Below are 18,760 nucleotides of genomic sequence, written 5' to 3'. Positions count from 1 at the left end.
TTTACCAGATATGTTGCCTCTATAAAGAGGACAAGATCCGGAGGCTACCTTGCCCTTTCCAGGCTCTGTCTAAGAGTATAATAGAAACACACAAGTGGTATAATAGCCGAGAATGCTCACAGAGATATAAGTAACAATGATATCATATATATCAAATAAACCATAAACAGATACATAAGAAATGCAGAGAGAATGCTAAGCCATTTTATTATACTGAGTAATAAAATGAGTACAGGAGGTGATAAGGAAGATGGCACCTCTACTTGCATAAGGCAAGTGAAGAAATACACTCAGAATAGCAAAGGAATAGCCCCTCTCTGATCTGCGTCCACGCTGTTGGGAAAATTGCTGCACTACTCATGCTGCTAGAAATCAAACGAGGATTTAGGACTACTCCCCTCCTCAGAAAAAGTTGAAACTCTAGAATCGGACTCTACTCAAGAAACCCAGAAAAACCCAGAAAGCTTTCTTGGAATGGCCGACCCCCGAAAATCACCCCCTTGGGGTTCTGTGCAGTTCATCATTGCTTTGCGTTGCCACTGAATAGAACCCTCCGAAACTCAGCCCAGAACTCTGCCAAACTCCTCAAATATGCAAGAGCTGATCTCTTGCTCGATCCCTCGACTCAAATCCTGCACAAACCCTCAATCCAGACTGCTCCCAAAAAGAACTGCACCCTCTCCCAGTGCTGTGCAGTCCTCCAGAACACTGATAAAACCACTGCTGAATTGCTGAAGGTACTGCTGCTGAAATGCCAACGAAAATACCTTGCAAGAGCAGGCACTCGAAGTTCCCCAGGGCTAAGGGTGAGATTTCCGAACGGAGACACTCAATGCACTAAACAGTGCTGCAGACTAGCTAAACAGCCAGCGTGCTCTAAGCGAAAACGACTATCACAAATGCACATAATTGAATGATCAAAATGAGGAGGCTCCTCTCTCTTTTATAGCTTCTGCCTCTCTCAATCCCAATGCTCACCTTCTCCTGCGTGATTCCCCTTTTGCCACGTGTTCCTCCCCTCCGGCGTAGTCCCTCCATGTGTCTGCGTGGGCTCCATTTCTTTGTCCCCTTTTGGCCCCCTTGGCTCTCCCTTTAAGTCACAACGTTGTGCTACTAGGAAGTGACTTTTATTCTAAAAGTGAATTATGTCCCCCTTTCTCACTTTTTTATTTACAAAATAACTATAGAAGGCAAAATTTGGCAAAATCGAATATTCCAATTAGCTAGGGTTAATTAGGAATATTACATCTAGCCTTCTTTGCAGCTCCTTCTATTGTCCACAGACTCTTTAGAATAGATCTTGGGTGTTTGAGAGGTTCTACAAGAAAGATAGAGTTTTCAGTGGTTTTTCCTCAAGGCACTTGTTGTCAAAACTCCAACAAAACTCCAACTATGGGCTGCAAAACCAATACAAAATTAGCGTAGAACGCATATAAAATGAACAAGTATGATATAAAATAATGTACAAAACCAAATCAAGTGACGAGAGTGGAGTTTGAACCCCATCACTTGCCTAACTTGGAAAATGCTCTTAAATAGCTAACTAAATCAATGAAAACACAATTTTTTAAAAGAGATTTAAATTTAGAAGTATTTGCTTGTACACAAGCTATGTCCAAGAAAATCTTCGCAAAAAACCACTTTATAAAATAAAACTATGGAAATTCAAAGAACCAATGAGAGCTCTTTTGAGAATGTGCCAAGAGTGGGTTGGTCTCTCCAATGACTTCCTCTCGCGCTTGATATTTGAATCCCAACAAGATTTTCCTCTACAAGTAACAAAACTTCAATCAAACATTAGTCCCATATAAATTTAGGCTTTAGCAAATAAACAATGATAAGAAAACTCTAGAAATTTATTGGAAAATAACTAGAGATTTCCACACCTAGAGCATACTCTTAAATCAATTGGCAATGCAAGCTAACTTTACATTAATAAATCTGCAAGAGCATATGGAAATAAAATAAATCAAACCATGAGAAAAGGAAATTATACCAATAGTGAGCCAATCATCATACTCCAAAAGAAGAACAACTCATGAATGAACCCCAAAGTCTTTTATTGCAATTGAGAACAAGTGTACATAAGAGCAAAGCTTTGCGATAGATCATAACATCATTCAATATGAGAGCCTATGACTCTATTTTATAGAGAGTTGGGAGCAAATCCCGATAAAGAATGACAATGACAAATGGCATTGGAGCCAATCCCAATGTAGAGAGATTAAACAAGTGGCATGAGATGACAATCCCAAAGAATAATTCGAATTTGTTGAATGGAGCTCCAATGCTAAGTGTAAAAATCGAATTCTGGCAAGTGGACATCAGTTTCTTCTTCCTTTATGTGCCAAATTCAAATTTTATAATGGAATGACAAGTGTAGATGGGTGGTAACCCATGTGGGGACAATTTCCCACAAAAATATCTACCAAATATTCTCCCAAATCCTCCCAAATGTGCATTAATTTCACAAATTCGAATTTCCAAATAAGCAACTTTCTCATTTAATGCCAGAAATTCGATTTTATTTGAGCACGTCATTTCCTTGATTTTAGGAGTCCACATCACATTGGGACTTCACTTTAACTCCTCCATAATTTTCCACCTCATTTCCACAACATTTAACATGTGTGGATATTTCTTTTTCTCCATTTATTTAATTTCCGGCTTCATTAATTGCCAGATTTCTCACTAAACTTAGGAAAAGTGGGTTTTGAGTGTTCAAAACACATTTTTAACCCCTCAAAGTGTGTAATAGTGGAAAGTTGAGGGTGAGAGATACAAATTTTATTACTCATACCCCATACAACTTCTCTAGACATTACTTACCGCATTACAAATACAATTTTATTAGCAATTTTATTAAAAATATATAGAGTTGGGAGAAAATCCCAATGAAGAATGACAATGACAAATGGAATTGGAGCCAATCCCAAGGTAGAGAGATTAAACAAGTGGCATGAGGTGACAATCCCAAAGAGAAATTCGAATTTATTGAATGGAGCTCCAATGCCAAGTGTAAAAATCGAATTCTGGCAAGTGGACATCATTTTTTTCTTCCCTTATGTGCCAAATTCGAATTTCATGATGGAATGACAAGTGTAGATGGGTGGTAATCCATGTGGGGACAATTTCCTACACAAATATCCATCAAATATTTTCCCAAATTCTCCCAAATGTGCAATAATTTCACAAATTCGAATTTCCAAATAAACAACTTTCTCATTTAATGCCAGAAATAACTTTCTCATTTAATGCCAGAAATTCGATTTTATTTGAGCACATGTTATTTCCTTGATTTTAGGAGTCCCTTGAGACGTCACTTTAACTCTTCCATAATTTTCCACCTCATTTCCACAACATTTAACATGTGTGAGACTAAAGAAAGCAACTATGGAATGGGCCACAGACAGAAGGAAAAAGCAGAATGAAGAATTGGCAAAAATTGATGCGGATCTTCGTGCCCTAGAAGATCCTGAGGCAGATGCTTATGCTACCCAGGAGTCTAAGGAAAGGATAGTGGCCCTTGAGAAGTCTAGAGCAAAGATTTTACTGGACAAAGAGGAAGAATGGAAACTCAAGAGCAGGGCGATTTGGCTGAGAGCAGGGGATGAAAACACAAAATTTTTTCACAACTATGCAAGAGGCCGGAAAATTGCAAATACAATTTGGAAGCTAAAGGATCCTGAAGGCAGAGAAGCCTCGTCTTTTGAGGCCCTGTCTTTCATGGGGAAAAATCATTTTCAATCTTTGTTCTCAGATCCAGGAGGGGTTTCCTTAGCTGAGATCATCAAAACTGCTCAAGCTTTCCCCCGCTTTGTGGAGGGGGAGGAAGCTGAAAACCTGTTTAGAGAAGTGACAAAAGAGGAAGTAGAAAGTATAGTTAAATCCATGGCAAAAGACAAAAGTCCGGGCCCGGATGGCTGGACTATTGAACTTTTTACCCACTTTTTTGATTTGATTGGGGATGAACTAACGGAAGTGGTGGAGGAATCAAGGAGGAAAGGAGAGGTTCATCCCCCTTTTAATGCTACTTTCATTGCTCTTATCCCCAAAAAAGAAGAACCGAAATCTTTTGAGGATTTCAGGCCAATTTCACTGTGCAACTGCATCTATAAAATTATTGCAAAAACCATTGCGGTTCGCCTGAAACCGATCCTTTCTAATTGCATCTCTCCTGAACAATTTGGCTTTTTAGACGGTCGTCAAATTCATGAAGCTATAGGGGTGGCACAGGAAACCATACACAGTATCAGAAAATCAAACAAGAAGGGGGCTGTGTTAAAAATTGACCTGTCTAAAGCCTATGACAGAATTAGCTGGATTTACCTCAGGATGCTCCTGACTCATCTGGGCTTCAAGGTGGAGTTCATAAGCTGGATCATGGGGTGTATTTCAAGTGCAAGCTTTGCAGTTTTAATAAACGGGGCTGCTTCCCAATTCTTCAAAGGCCAAAGGGGGTTGAGGCAAGGATGTCCTCTCTCTCCCTTACTTTTTCTCCTAGCCGCAGAGGGACTCAGCAGATTGATATCAAATGCCAAAAGAACAGGTTTGATAAAAGGTTTGGAAGTTGCTGTAAATTTGTTCATTACTCATCTCCTATTTGTAGATGATATTTTATTATTTACAAATGGGAGGTTAAATGAAATAAAAGAACTTAAAAGTCTTCTTGACCTGTTCTTGAAAGCTACAGGGCTTCAAATAAATTCAAGGAAGTCCCAGCTAATATTGGAGGGCTTCAACCGACAGGAGGAACTTCTGATTTCATCTTATCTGCCTTTTGAGTCATGTAATATGGATTCTCCGTTCAAATACCTTGGGTTTTGGTTGAAACCACACTCATATAAAAAGCAGGATTGGAACTGGCTGGTGGCCAAAATTGAACAAAAAATCTCTCATTGGAGCTTCAAGTGGCTATCTCGGGCAGGCAGACTAACCCTTGTGAACTCTGTTCTTCAGGCCATGCCTGTGTTCTGGGCAGCCCTAACATGGATCCCGAAAGGTATTCTGCACAAGATCAAACAACTTTGCAGCAGATTCCTTTGGTCAGGGTCAAAGGAGGATTCTGTTCTACCTTGGGTGGCATGGGACAAAATCGCAAGGCCAAAAGACTGGGGTGGATGGGGCATAAAAAACCTCTATGACTTCAGCACTTCCTTGGCAGCAAAATCTGGATGGCGAATAATCAATTCCGAGAATTTATGGACCAGAGTAGTAAAACGCAAATACATTGATCCCATGCCTTTAGAAGATTGGATAAGAAATCCAAACAAAAAAGGAAGGCATCCTTCAGTGATTTGGAAAGCCACGACAGAGGCTTTTAAGGTCATAGAACAGGGCCTGGCTTGGCAGGTTGGAAATGGCGAAAATGTGAGGATTGGAAGAGACCCCTGGGTGGGATGCAACGAATCCTTCGCTCTATCCCCTGACCTATTGGCTCACTTGGATGCGAAGGGGATTTTTGGCCTAAATCAGATTGCAAATCTGGGATCAACCATTTGGAGCCAAGCATGGAAAACAGAAGAAGATTTGGGAATTGACCCCTTGTGGAGAAATGAATGGCGGAGTTTTCTTCAGGAGCTAAAGAGGTCAAATGTCAGACTACAGGACAAGCCTGACCAGCTGGTTTGGGCACATGCTGAATCCGGATCCTACTCTCCAAAGGCTGGGTATAATTACTTAATGAAGAGAAAAGGGTGGGATCTTCCAGAATGGTGGGCAAAACCTTTGCTCAAGCTGAAATGCCCAAAAAAAGCAAGATTATTCTTTTGGTGTGTGTTAAGAAAGAAGATTCCTACCTGGGATATTCTACAATCCAGATTCAAACAGGGCCCAGGAAGATGTCCCTTATGTTTTTCAGACTCTGAATCCATTTCTCACTTGTTCATTGCTTGTCCATTTGCAAGGAAAGTATGGGAAGAGATGAAGAAGTTACTGGATAAAACTGTGAGATGGGAGGGGGAATCTTTTCTTTCAGCATGGGAATACTGGTGGAACCACTACTCAGAGAGAAACTTGAGGAACCTTCCCCCCATTATTTGCTGGGGTATCTGGATAGCAAGGAATAGAAGCATTTTCAGAGAAAAGCTCACTCCGGCGGAAGTGATCGCTATTCAAAGCTCAGCCATATTAGCTAGTATTCCGGAACCCGAAGAATCAAGGAAAACTATTCCCAGAAAGGAGGAACGAATCAGAGATGGGATCCCATGGGCCTATTTCGACGGGGCAGCTCAGAACAACAATACGGGTGCTGGGATCATTATCCATTTAAGTTCCTCACACTCTTTAAAAGCCTCTGTGGGACTAGGTCCCGGTACAAACAATTTCGCCGAACTGTCTGCCCTTAAACTTCTTTTATGTTGGCTCATAAGCAGAAATATCTTCACAGTTCAGATCTTTGGGGACTCACTAAATGTAATAAATTGGGTAAATGGAAAATATAGATGCCAAAACTATATGCTGAGACCACTCATGGAAGAAATTCAAAATTTAAAATTCCAATTTAATGTATTCTCTATTGAACATATTTACAGGGACAGAAATGAAGATGCAGACAAGCTTTCTAAAGATGGTCTGCAGCAAGCTGTGGACTCGTGGAGAATAGTGGAACAGATACATGATCAGATCCGTGTGTCGGATCTCCCTCCATACACATAATCTTTTTCGATATCAGCTGTTTTCAGTTTCTGTTACTTGGAGAAGATTCCTATTTTCTCTGATCCCATTCTCCTATTTCATTATTCGAAGAACTAATTGGGTTTCCGATCTTGTCCTATTCGTCAATTCCTTCGTAATTTGAAGATTATTTTGTACGTTATACTGAAAATTCCTAAAGAAGGAAGAGCAGACAAGTAAGGGGCAATATCACTCATAAAAAAAAAACCTATAAAACTTTTGATAGGGTTTGTTCCTAATGAGAGAAAATGAATAAAAGGTGTTTTTCCTCCTCTTTTATTTTGTAAGCCAAAAAAATAGAAGAAAATATTCTATATGCACATTTAGATTCTCATAGTTCGGGTTTTTACAAAAACTTCGCATAATCTTCCATCAGATAAATGAGCAAATATTTAGTACTTAATATTATCCGTTTTTCTGTTGTTCCTTCGACAGATATTTAAATTTGATCGATCCAAATTTTTTCCGATCATATAGCGGAAGAATAGATTGGCTCATCACTTGACTGAAAGGCATTGAATGAAGTAAATGACAGAGTCATTTTATTTGTACGAATCTTCTCTTCTAATTCAGATTAATATAGAAAGAATCTCAAAAAGAGATTTCGATAAGGCCTTACCCTTCAAAGAAGGGTAAGGCCTTATCGATTTTTAACTTTCGCATGTATACTATTTCCCACAGACAGTAAGTGCATTTCCCCTACTATAGGGATGACCCTAATCCGGAATATGAACCATAGAAAAAGACACCCAGTAGACCAATCACGATAATACCAGTTACAGTACCTATCAACCAAAGAGGGATCCTTCCAGTGGTATCGGCCATTTCTCTTACTCCCTTTCAAATTTTCTTAAGTGGTCATACTCGAGACATAAACAGTCATAGCATAGATAATTATGCGTATTGGATCTCTTCGAATGGAGTGAGAATATTATCATTGTTCCTAATTGAAAAAATAATTTGGAGAATGGAACAGCAAGTACAAAAATTAGTAGCAACCCCCAGTAGAGACTGGTACGATTCAATTCAACATTTTGGTCGTTCGGGTTCGGTCGTGTCATATCTACATACTTCCTCTTCCTTTAGTATAGAGTTTATCGTTGGATGAACTGCATTGCCGATATTGATCCCAAGAAAAAAACTGTAGGGATAGCTAGCCCGTGAACGGCCAACCATCTAACTGTAAAAATTGGATAAGTTCTATCTATAGTCATTAGTGCCTCCTAAAAAGATCTAGTAAATTCATCGAGTTGCTCTAACGGATCGAATCGGCCAGTTACTAATGGAACCTCTTGTCGACTTTCTGTGAAATACTCATTTGGCCGGGGGCTCCCGAACACATCATAAGCCAAACCCGTGCTTACAAATAACCAACCTGCAATGAATAGAGAAGGTATGGTAATGCTATGGATAACCCAGTATCTAATACTAGTAATAATGTCAGCAAAGGAGCGTTCTCCCGTATTCCCAGACATGCTCAGCTCCATATATTATTGTAAAGTCAGTCAAGGGGGAATTGATCCCATGAAAGATAGAGATCAGGAAATAGAAAACTACTGATATCTTCTCCAATCCTTGTTCGATTGTCAATGTTATACCAAGGGTATCTTTAAAGTCTACTGGACCAGTATAGCTAGCTTTCTTCTGACACAGCAATACAATTTTGATGAGTATCGAGAAGGAACGGGATAGAATGATTCTGTTCCTGCCAGCAGTTATTCTATCTCTGTTTGGTCGACTAAATCCCAACAGAAAGAAGAGAATATTGCATGTTCCGAGGTCCGTCCGGGCGTAAGGAACCCCAACTCCCTCAATCGATGTTGTAACAATAGCATAGTGGAAATTTTCGATTGGAATTAGCTTCTGCATACGGGTGACTTTAGAACCGAAAAAGAGGATGAGTGCCGCTTGCAAAGGATATCAATCACTATCAATAAAACTCATCCAGAATATTATTCTTTTATATTATTCCTTTTTCATTCCGACATGACATTATGCCCGTGTAGATTAACCCAGTAATTCAAATTGCACGGGGATCATTGGTGCTACGCAGATGTATGTTGCTTTTCCAATAGTATCCGGCACAGATGGAGTTATGCCACAGACTTATTATATAGTACCTTGTATTAACGAGTAGGTGTTACTTATTAGATAAAACCAAGTGGATAGTGCAATAGAACCTAGTCAATTTTAGGTATGTGAAATTACAAGTTACTCTTTTCAATAGGTGGAATTTCTGTAATATCGGGCTCTACTCGCTATAATAATTAATATTGAAAAAACCTAATCCGTCTAGAGGGTCGAATGATTGGATCAATAAGATCGAGAAATGAAAGGACAAACTGGATATTCATATTCTTTCTTACACCTAAACGTGAAATTCACAAAACTTTGGCTATGTCTGTGGAGAGTTTTCTTCCGGTCCAGTCTCTGGACCGATAGCTGCTGGTAAAAAGATAATGCCAGGTGATCCAATCGTACTGATTGAGAATTCATTCACCCTGTAAGAAGATTACATTCGACAATTTGTGAAGGGGTTTGCCGGTGCTATTCATTAGTTGCTCGATGAATGATTTCTAGGATAATGAAGAGATTTCTACTATAGATCTCCTCTCATCCATGTTCATTCATACATATCCTATAGTAGATATAGGAGAATTGGTACGAATTGGGACAATTGATCTTTTGTATTCTGATCTCAAGGTTACGAAAAGAAAAATTTAGGTAATTGTCTCATGAAGATATGTATAAACCATATTTCATTCAGTCCTTCCACGCCTACTATAACTATAATTAGTTATTTCGGTTTCTTATTGGCTTCTATCATTTTCACCCTAGTCCTATTCATTAGTTCGAGCAAGATACAACTTATTCAAAATGAAGGAAGGGGAAACCCTCTCAGTTCACTATTTCAATTTCAATAATTTTGTTTATTCCCTCTATATAAATTTCTGATCATTGAGATTCATAGCAAATTAAGGGTACTATCCAGTATAGCTATTATCCCTACTTATTCCGTTGAATAGAAATGATTGAGGCTTTGCCATCCGGAATTGTGTTAGGTCTAATTCCTATAACTTTGGCCGGATTATTCGTAACTGCATATTCACAATACCGACGTGGTGATCAATTGGATATTTGATCCTGGAATATCCTCCAATTTCATTGGCCTCCTACTTTTCCTAGGAGGTCAGATTCCATTGCTCGTTCCAGTTGGAATGAATTATCGATAATTTTGAGGGTTGGATTTGATAGGAACAGAATCACGCTCTGTAGGATTTGAACCTACGGCATCAGGTTTTGGAGACCTACGTTCTACCGAACTGAACTAAGAGCGCTTTCTTTAATATTCGGAGATGAAGGAAAAATACCTTTTGTTGATACTCTTAGAGCAAAACACTTTCGCATCTGATACGATTCAATTATTTGATGTTCCCGTCGAATCGATATCAAATGATCTTTCATTCCTTTCTTTCCATAGAAAAGAAGGGAAAGGTAGGGATGACAGGATTTGAACCTGCGACATTTTGTACCCAAAACAAACACGCTACCAAGCTGCGCTACATCCCTTCTAATCATTAGACAATGTTATTTTAATTTTATTTTATAGAATTAGAAATATGTTTCCCACATTTTTCCACCTTCATTTCTCTTCGGTCTCGTGAGTGAAAAGACTTTATACATGTAAGGTCTATTATCTAGAATATCACTATTAATTATGGTGATGAAACATCTTTTTCCTTTTCTATAAATAGGACCACAGCCCGGATCACATTATATATATATTCATCAGTTCCGAGTTTTCTCTAGGATTCATAACTATACTATTGATACGGTTGAATCACTTACACATTATGATCAATAAGGAGAATTTACAATGCAAGATCTAAAGACCTATCTTTCCACAGCGCCTGTGTTAGCTATTTTATGCGTCAGTTTTTTAGCCGCCCTATTGATAGAAATCAATCGTTTTTTTCCAGATGCTCTTTTTCTTTCTCTTTCCTTTTCTTAATTTTTTTCTTAAAGCCAAGGGAAAAAAGATTGTGCTAGATTGACTTCTCCTACCTCTTGGAGAAATTAGTGCATTCAGCCCCAAAAAGGATCTAAGTTTAGGACTGGAAGGGGGTAGAATTCAAGTAGAAATATCGATCTAAAGATTCTTTCCACATTCAATTTTGTAAGTAAAACTGAAAACTCACTCCTGATCAATCATTTTTTTACTTTCAAATGTTTCACCGTAGGATCTCCGGCTATCAACTTCTATCCCTTTTTCCCTTTTTATTTTTGAGGTCGAAAAGCAAAACCAATATTCAGAGTAAGTTTATGGCCAAGAGCGGAGATATAAGAGTAACAATTACTTTGGAGTGCACTAGTTGTACCCAAGATAGTGTTTATAAAAGATTCCCGGGGATTTCTAGATATACGACTCGGAAAAATCGACGCAATACACCTATTCGATTGGAATCAAATAAATTTTGTCCCTATTGTTACAAGCATACCATTCATGGAGAGATAAAAAAAAGAGATTAAACGTACTACCCATGGATAGGAATAAATCACAGATATAAAAAGAAATGGTATTTCAACAAGATCTTTAATGGAACAATATTTTAAAAAGATTTGGAATAAATAGTATTCAAAAGGTTCATGAAACAAACTATGGATAAACCCAAGCAATCTTTTCGTAGACATTTGAAACCAATTCGCAGACGTTTGAAACCAATTCGTAGATATTTGAAACCAATTCGTAGACATTTGTCACCTATTAGGTCGGGAGATCGGATCGATTATAAAAATATGAGCCTAATTAGTCGATTTATTAGTGAGCAAGGAAAAATATTATCCGGCCGAGTGAATAGATTAACTTCAAAACAACAATGTCTAATGACTAACGCTATTAAACGAGCTCGTATTCTATCTTTGTTACCTTTTCTTTATGATGAAAACTAATTTGATCCATGGGAAATAAGCCTACTCCTTAATCAAATCGGAGCTGGAATATATGTTCGATAAAGATGCAGATCTTGAGTCTATTGTTGAAAAAGTCAACAGGATTTCATTTTTGGAAAAGAATTGGATTGAATTCTTTTCGTTCATTTCCAATCCAATATGAAAAAACTTTTCAATATTTCGACCTTCCCGGAGGGAATTCTCCGGGAGAATCTGTTCTATCCATTCCATCTTTACCTATTTATTTCATCTATACCTAACCTATTTCATCATACGATAAGTTGTTAAAGATGGTGGAAAAGCAATTACTATCTAATACAGCTATTTGTGCAAGTGTTTTACGATTTGGAAGCAACTGCCTCTTGTACAAATATTGGATGAATCTATTATAAGAAACCCCATTGGCACGAGCTGCTGCATTGATCCGAGTAATCCACAAACGACGAAGATCTCTCTTGCGTTTACCTCTATCTCGGTGGGCGGAAACTAAGGCTCTAGCTTTCCGTTGGTTAGCAGTTCGAAAAAGTTTCGAATGGGCCCCTCGAGAGCCTGATACAAATGCAAGAATTTTTTTCCGACGTTTTCGAGCTATATATCCACGTTTCACTCTGGTCATTGAAGTTTACTCTCATGAATCGCTAATATTTTTCTCGGTTAGTCATTTGTTTTGTTTGGTCCATTGAGAATAACACTGATTCTTCTTATTTAGAAAATAAAAGTTCCAATGGCTTTTGCTACTGCAACCTTCCCAACCATAATTCCCTTTGGATAGGCATCTTCCTGGTAGGCAAGGACTGGGACCTTGTACTGAGAATGAGAAAAAATCATGGGTTTCATCGTTTCTATGGTTCTTTCTCCAACGGTAAGGTCCTCTCTATACGCCGGAGCCTTTTATTCATTTCCGAAATATGAGATGAGTATGTTATCGGTAACTTGTACGGTTTACCATCTCCAGCTCTACTCTTGAATCATTAAGTAATAAATACTCTCATTACAAGATCTATTAATACAGTAACGACATGTAATTCTGGGGTTGGCCAGGTAGTTGACCCTGTTGTTCCGTTCTCGCGGCAATATGAGCATAAACTTTATGCTTCTTCAATTTGCATGATTTCCCCGCTCAATGGATTGATGACCATTCGCTACCAATGAGGAATTGCTTTTCATCCCACATCAAGGTGATTGGATTTGCACCAATGGAAACCATAAATTTCATCCCCGGTAAGGTTAGATGATGGATCTTTACTTGATTACAGCGGGAAAATTCTTCTGTTATTCCGTTGTAAGAATTTCCCAGTCTGTTTAAGTTTCTGATCCAAACGAGTCGCACATACACCCTAGCACATACTCCTCTACGCTGAGGACATCCTCGAAGAGCAGGAGATTTTTTTCTATTCTCTATTGGCTGTCTTGCATTTCTAATAAGTTGTTGAATAGTGGGCATTCTAGCTGTATTGTATGCGGAATCAACTGGTTCGGATTGATCCTAACCATACCATATCAGGTGATTATGAAATGAATCACTTCCCCCCCCCCCCTTTTTTTTTTTGAAAAGGAACAAAGAGATCACAGTTTACAGTTCATTGACAGCCGCTATATTCAGAAATCGGAGCTGATGTAAATATCGCTGTTTATTTTACTGTTTGTGGACACCTTTTTTTAGAATCAAACGTTTAAACTTCATGATGATATACCGTGGGTTGTTTTCCCTTGTATAGGAGACCCACGGTTTTTTTGAATATGGACAGATATTTTTTTGTAAGAGTTGTCTATGTAAGGCAATGATCCAGCGACGCTAACAGGCAAGAACATGGTTTTCTCTTGGTTCTTTGGATAGTTGGGTGATACACAGAGGAGACTGTTTCTCTCTCTTTGGGACTGATGTAGGTCTCAATAACACTGAGGCTTCTGAATGTTAACTCATATGCTTGTAACTTTTTTATTTCTTATAAAAAAGTTCGTTCTTTTCCTCGGGAAAAAAAAAATTTAACATGTGTGGATATTTATGTTTTTCTATTTATTTAATTTCTGGCTTAATTAATTGTCAGATTTCCCACTAAACTTAGGAAAAATGGGTTTTGAGAGTTCAAAACACATTTTCAACCCTTCAAAGTGTGTCATAGTAGAAAGTTGAGGGTGAGAGGTGTAAATTTTATTACTCATACCCCTTACAACTTCTCTAGACATCACTTATTACATTACAAATACAATTTTACTAGCAATTTCTGCGGTGCGAAAAATTTAAAAAATTAAAAAATGACCATCTAGACCATATTCCACAATTTTTTTTGTGTGATCTAGTATGGTAATATACATTGATTCTAGACACTAAGATGTGTTAGGGGCTCAACCTTCAAACCGTCACCTCGGCTTTGGGGTAAAAAGTGAGTGAAAAAACTCAGAAAATTATCCCCCTCTAAAAAAGAAAGGATAGTTAACCAGATAAAAAAAACACTCCAAGGTGTACTCGTTTGCTGATCGAATCCCAACATCCTAGGCCTGTTACAAACTCAAAACTCATCATTACTATTATCACTTATTACAATTACCCACAGGGTGTGGAATCTGGGTACAAGAAAGATGATGATAAAATAGAAAGAGTTAAAAAACTTTGTTGACTGATAATATATGATGGTACAAGTGTCGTTTGGGTCATCCTTGGGCATGGATTCTTCATATAATCATTAGGTTCCACTCCAGTGGTCAATAATGCTAAAGTTTGAAAGTCTATTACAGATGGATATAATGTCCCATCTTCTCGTCCAATTGATCAAGATGGGAGAAAGGCTTATGTCTCCAATGCAAAAGCTATGGACTCCATTTCAAGTGGCTTGCCAAATTCAAAATTTGTTAATGTTATGCAATGTGAGATACCTAGATAGATGTGGGACAAGCTTGTAAGAAACTATGAAGGAGATGACAAAGTAAAGAAGGCAAAGCTTTAGGCTTTCTGGAGACAATTTGAAAGCTTCAAAATGAATGATGAAGAAGATGTTGCTTCTTATCTTGTTCAATTAGATGAAGTGGTTAATTCTCTCGAGGAATTTGGTGAAGAAGTTAAAGAAAAAACATTGTTCAAAAAATTTTGAGGTCTCCTCCTCTAAGTTTTGATGCCATGGTCTTTGTCATAGAAGAATTAAGGGATTTGGAGAATTTAAAAATGGAAAAGTTTCATGGAATTCTCATTGCATATGAAATGATGATAGGAAACCCATCACATAAAGAAGCAAAATTTAAAGCATCTATGAACTCAAGAAAATGCAAGTCTAGTGATTGTTCCAGTGATGAATCTGATACAGAAATGGCTCAGTTAGCCAGAAAACTAAAGAGAAAATCCATGTTCAAAGGTAAGTTACCTCTTATCTGTTTTAACTACGGTAAGATAGGATATTTTTCTGCTAAGTGTTCTTATAGGGAAGATAGTGATGATGATGAACCTAAAAAACGAGTCTTCACAAGAAAATCTTCAAAAAAGAAAAATCTCTTTTCCAAAGGATAATGATTTTTTTTGAAGAATATGATTCTGATGATGATAGAAGAGAGATCCTATTTTTAGCCACAAATGAGGAATCCAACATAGACAAATCAGAGGAGAAAAAAGAAAAAAAAAAGGAGAAAGAGTTGAAGGCATAACAGATCTGGAAGCATAACTTATCAGTGCATTGGAAGAAATTGATATTCTTAGGAAGAAGATGAGACTATCGAAGGAAATCATCTTCATTAAGACTTAAAGAGAGGAAGCAAAAAGAGAAGAAGTGTTGAACAATCAACTAAAAGAAAAGGAAGAAATTGTGAAAAGCTTGAAGCAAAAATTGTCTCATCAAGGAAAGAGCTAGATAAGCTAAACAAAAGCATGAAAAGCTCTCAAACCTTAGATGCTATTCTCAGCAAACAAAGATCACCTTATGACAAGACCGATTTTGGTTATATGGGTGATACTTGATACAAAGAAGATGCAAGTACCAAGTCACCAAGTAAGGAAGTTGAAGAAAAACATGAAAGCTCCAATCTTGACAAGAGAAAGGATAGGAGACGGGAGGATTCTGGAAACCCTACTACACCAAAAAGCTATGTCGATGCTCTCAAGAAGTCCATTGACAATGTAGGTAGCAATGCAATAAGGGACAAGGACCAATAGTCTTCTCCCAATCATATCAACTCCAGCAAAATTGCTCCATTATGACAATTATCTACAACCGTGTTTCAAACTATATTTCTTGGTCATTCTTTCGTATGCAAAAATTTTGGTCATCAAGTAAGAGAGTATAGAGCTTATAATGATTATGACAGAGGTTCTCACCAAACCTCTAAGAATAAGCTTGTAAACAACAAAATTAGAGATATCGATGGCTTCAATAATAGAAATCATAATTCATTTGCTCCATTATCCAAGTATTGTATAGAGTGTTATAGATGCAACAATTTTGGACATATAGCACGAGACTATCCTACAAAGTCAAGAGTGTTGAAATTTCTAAGTCTAACTGATAAGAAATTCTACCTGCATTATCTAGTTTATTTCACCTACTTGTTTATTCCTTAATAAGTTATTTAACCATATAAATACTGAAAATAAACACAAATGTAGTCTCAACCATCTACAAATCATCAACTGAAAGAATAGACAAACACACAAGGGACACCGTTATTTTTGGACAATCATACCCGGAAAAACCTAATGCGGAAAAACTGGTGCAACGGTTCTGAGGGTTTTATCATTAAGCAACTTTCTTGAGTACAACTAGGATGCCAAACTGGTTCACCCAACAAAGAAATCTATCTGGCAGTAATACCTCTCTTCGGAAGCAGATATTCAGCAAGTCTGTGCCACGAAAATCTCTCCAATGCTTCTCTGAGGCTCTGTGTCAACTCTCTTGGCCTTTGTGTCACTCTGAAGCCCTCTGCGTCAGCTGTCTGCTACTCTGCACTGGCTCTCTGGCCTTCTGTGTTACCCACGCAGGCATTGCTAGCCTCTACGCAGTCACTCTGGCCCGCTGCGTGGCTCCTGCTAGCTCTGCGTAGCCTCCTTTGCCTCTGCGTTGGTCCTTCGGCACTCTCTACCTCTCTACTATGCACTCATTGCCCCTCGCTGCAACTCAGATAATTTGTTCAAATTTTCTGAGCAAACCCCGCTCCAGAAAATCGAATTGACGAATCAATCATGGTGTATTTCCAACTGACCCTCAAGCTCCCTCTTATACTTTTTTCTATTGAGTCTTTAACGATCAAGATTAAATCTCTAATCAACGACTAAGATTAGATTTGGCTTGATCCATGTCTTTAGAACATTCTCATCCAATTTTATATTAATACCCATTAATATTTTTATTTTCTTAAGTTTAGACTTAGGAACACATTAAAAATATTAATGATTTTAATATCTCTCTAACCGGGTGGAATTTCTCCAAACCATTTCTGGGTCTTGGAGATTGTTGAATTTTCTAAGTCGATCCGTTAGAAAATTAATCTATATTCTGCTGGTTTATTTCTTCTACTTGTTTAAATTCGAACAAATTATTTAAAACATTTAAATACCGAAATAAACACAATACAGTCACAACATCTACAGATCATCAATTGAAAGAAAACAAGCACGCAAGTGACACTGTTATTTTTGGAAAAATGTCCCGAGAAAAACCCAATGGAAAACTGGTGCAGCTATTCAGAGGGTTATATTATTATGCAGTCTTTCTGAGTACAACTGGGTGCCTAATCGGCTCACCCGACAGAGAAAAATACACGGCAGCAATACCTCTATATTCGGAAACAGGTATTTAGAATACCTGTCCCACGAAACCCTCTTCGGCCAACTGAAGCTCAGTGTTGGCCGTTTTGGCCTCTCTTCAGCCTCCTGCTGACCTGCGTCAACCCCAGGGCCCTCTGCGTCAGCCCTTTGAGGCACTGTGCAGCCTCTAGGATCCTCTGCGTCACTCTAGTAGCCTCTACGTGGATGACGCAGTTTGTCTGGCTTTTGTGCTGTCTCTACTGGGCTCTGCGTAGCCTGGACTGGCTGCTGCTCTCGCTTTGGCTGCTTCTGCGCTGGTCTCTCAGTATTGTCTCTGCCTCTCTGCCTCATACTCACTGCCCCTCACTGCTTATTACTAATTCAACTTTGCTTAGCAACCCTGCTCTAGCAAAATGAATGACTGATCACTCTGGTGTATTCTCCAACTGACCCTCAAGCCTCCTCTTGTACTTTTCCTTTTGGTCCTTCAACAGTCGAGATTAAATCTCTAATCAACAGCTAAGATTAGATTTGGCTTGATCCATGACTTTTATATTAATACCCATTAATATTTTATTTTTCCTATGTTTAAACTTAGGAACTCCATTAAAAATATTAATTTTTTTAATATCTCCCAAACCCGGTACAATCTGTCCAAACCATTTTTGGGTCTTGGAGATCTCATGTGCTTTAGTCTCTCCATTAATTTTCATGGCGAGAGCACATCCGATGCTACCCCAAATTAATAGAAATCTCATGTGCTTTAACCTCTCCACCAATTTTCATGGCTAGAGCACATCCGATGCTACCCGAAATCGACAAAGAGAAGGGTTTTGAAAGAAAAAATGGGAAGAATTACCAACAGGAAAATTCGGATTGGTTATGTATGCTCAAAACAATCAAATTCGATGGTTTGTTGGTAGCGGGTGTTCTAAACACGTGATTTGGGAACCCGACACTAAATAAATCCGATCCTTGTAGTAGATCACATCATTCATCACTCGGTATTTATCATCCCCCACTGTGCCATCAAAGACCTCAGATACATTTTGGTTCTTTGAATACTCAACCAGTAATTACACCCTTCAATCTTGGGGATGCTCATGAGGGTAAGTGTAGCAGGCCTCTTGGACAATGCGTCAACAACCACATTTTGCTTGCCTTTGACATACTTAATGTCAAAATCGCAAGCTTGGATCTTACTCACCCACTTTTGTTGTTGCTCATTGAGCTCCCTCTGCTCCAAGAAAAATCTGAGACTGTTGTGGTTAGTCTTCACCTTGAACCGTGTTGAAAAGTGTAACTCGGTTCGGTCTTCATAATGACATGTAATTATGATTTTATGTAAAGAGATATAAAGAAGAAAAATAAAATATTGTAATGCTTGCATCATGGGTTTCATGAACAAGA

The 18,760-nt window shown here is 38.2% G+C and overlaps 1 protein-coding gene and 1 non-coding gene across 5 annotated transcripts in view; one reads left to right on the top strand and one right to left on the bottom strand.

The window, feature by feature from the left end:
• Positions 1–18,760, top strand: part of EMB2247 (protein EMBRYO DEFECTIVE 2247) — a 418,314-nt gene that overhangs the window by 322,164 nt on the left and 77,390 nt on the right. The window lies entirely within an intron of this gene.
• TRNAW-CCA (transfer RNA tryptophan (anticodon CCA)) lies at positions 9,940–10,013 on the bottom strand. Its single transcript has one exon. It is a non-coding gene; the product is annotated as a tRNA-Trp (tRNA).

The sequence above is a fragment of the Pinus tabuliformis genome, chromosome J (assembly GCF_031772625.1).
Source record: "Pinus tabuliformis cultivar Carrire ecotype Pingquan chromosome J, CPIR1, whole genome shotgun sequence".
NCBI classification, from domain to species: Eukaryota; Viridiplantae; Streptophyta; class Pinopsida; order Pinales; family Pinaceae; genus Pinus; species Pinus tabuliformis.
The sequence above is the reverse complement of the archived record's forward strand: the minus strand, read 5'-3'. Positions and strand labels throughout refer to the sequence as shown.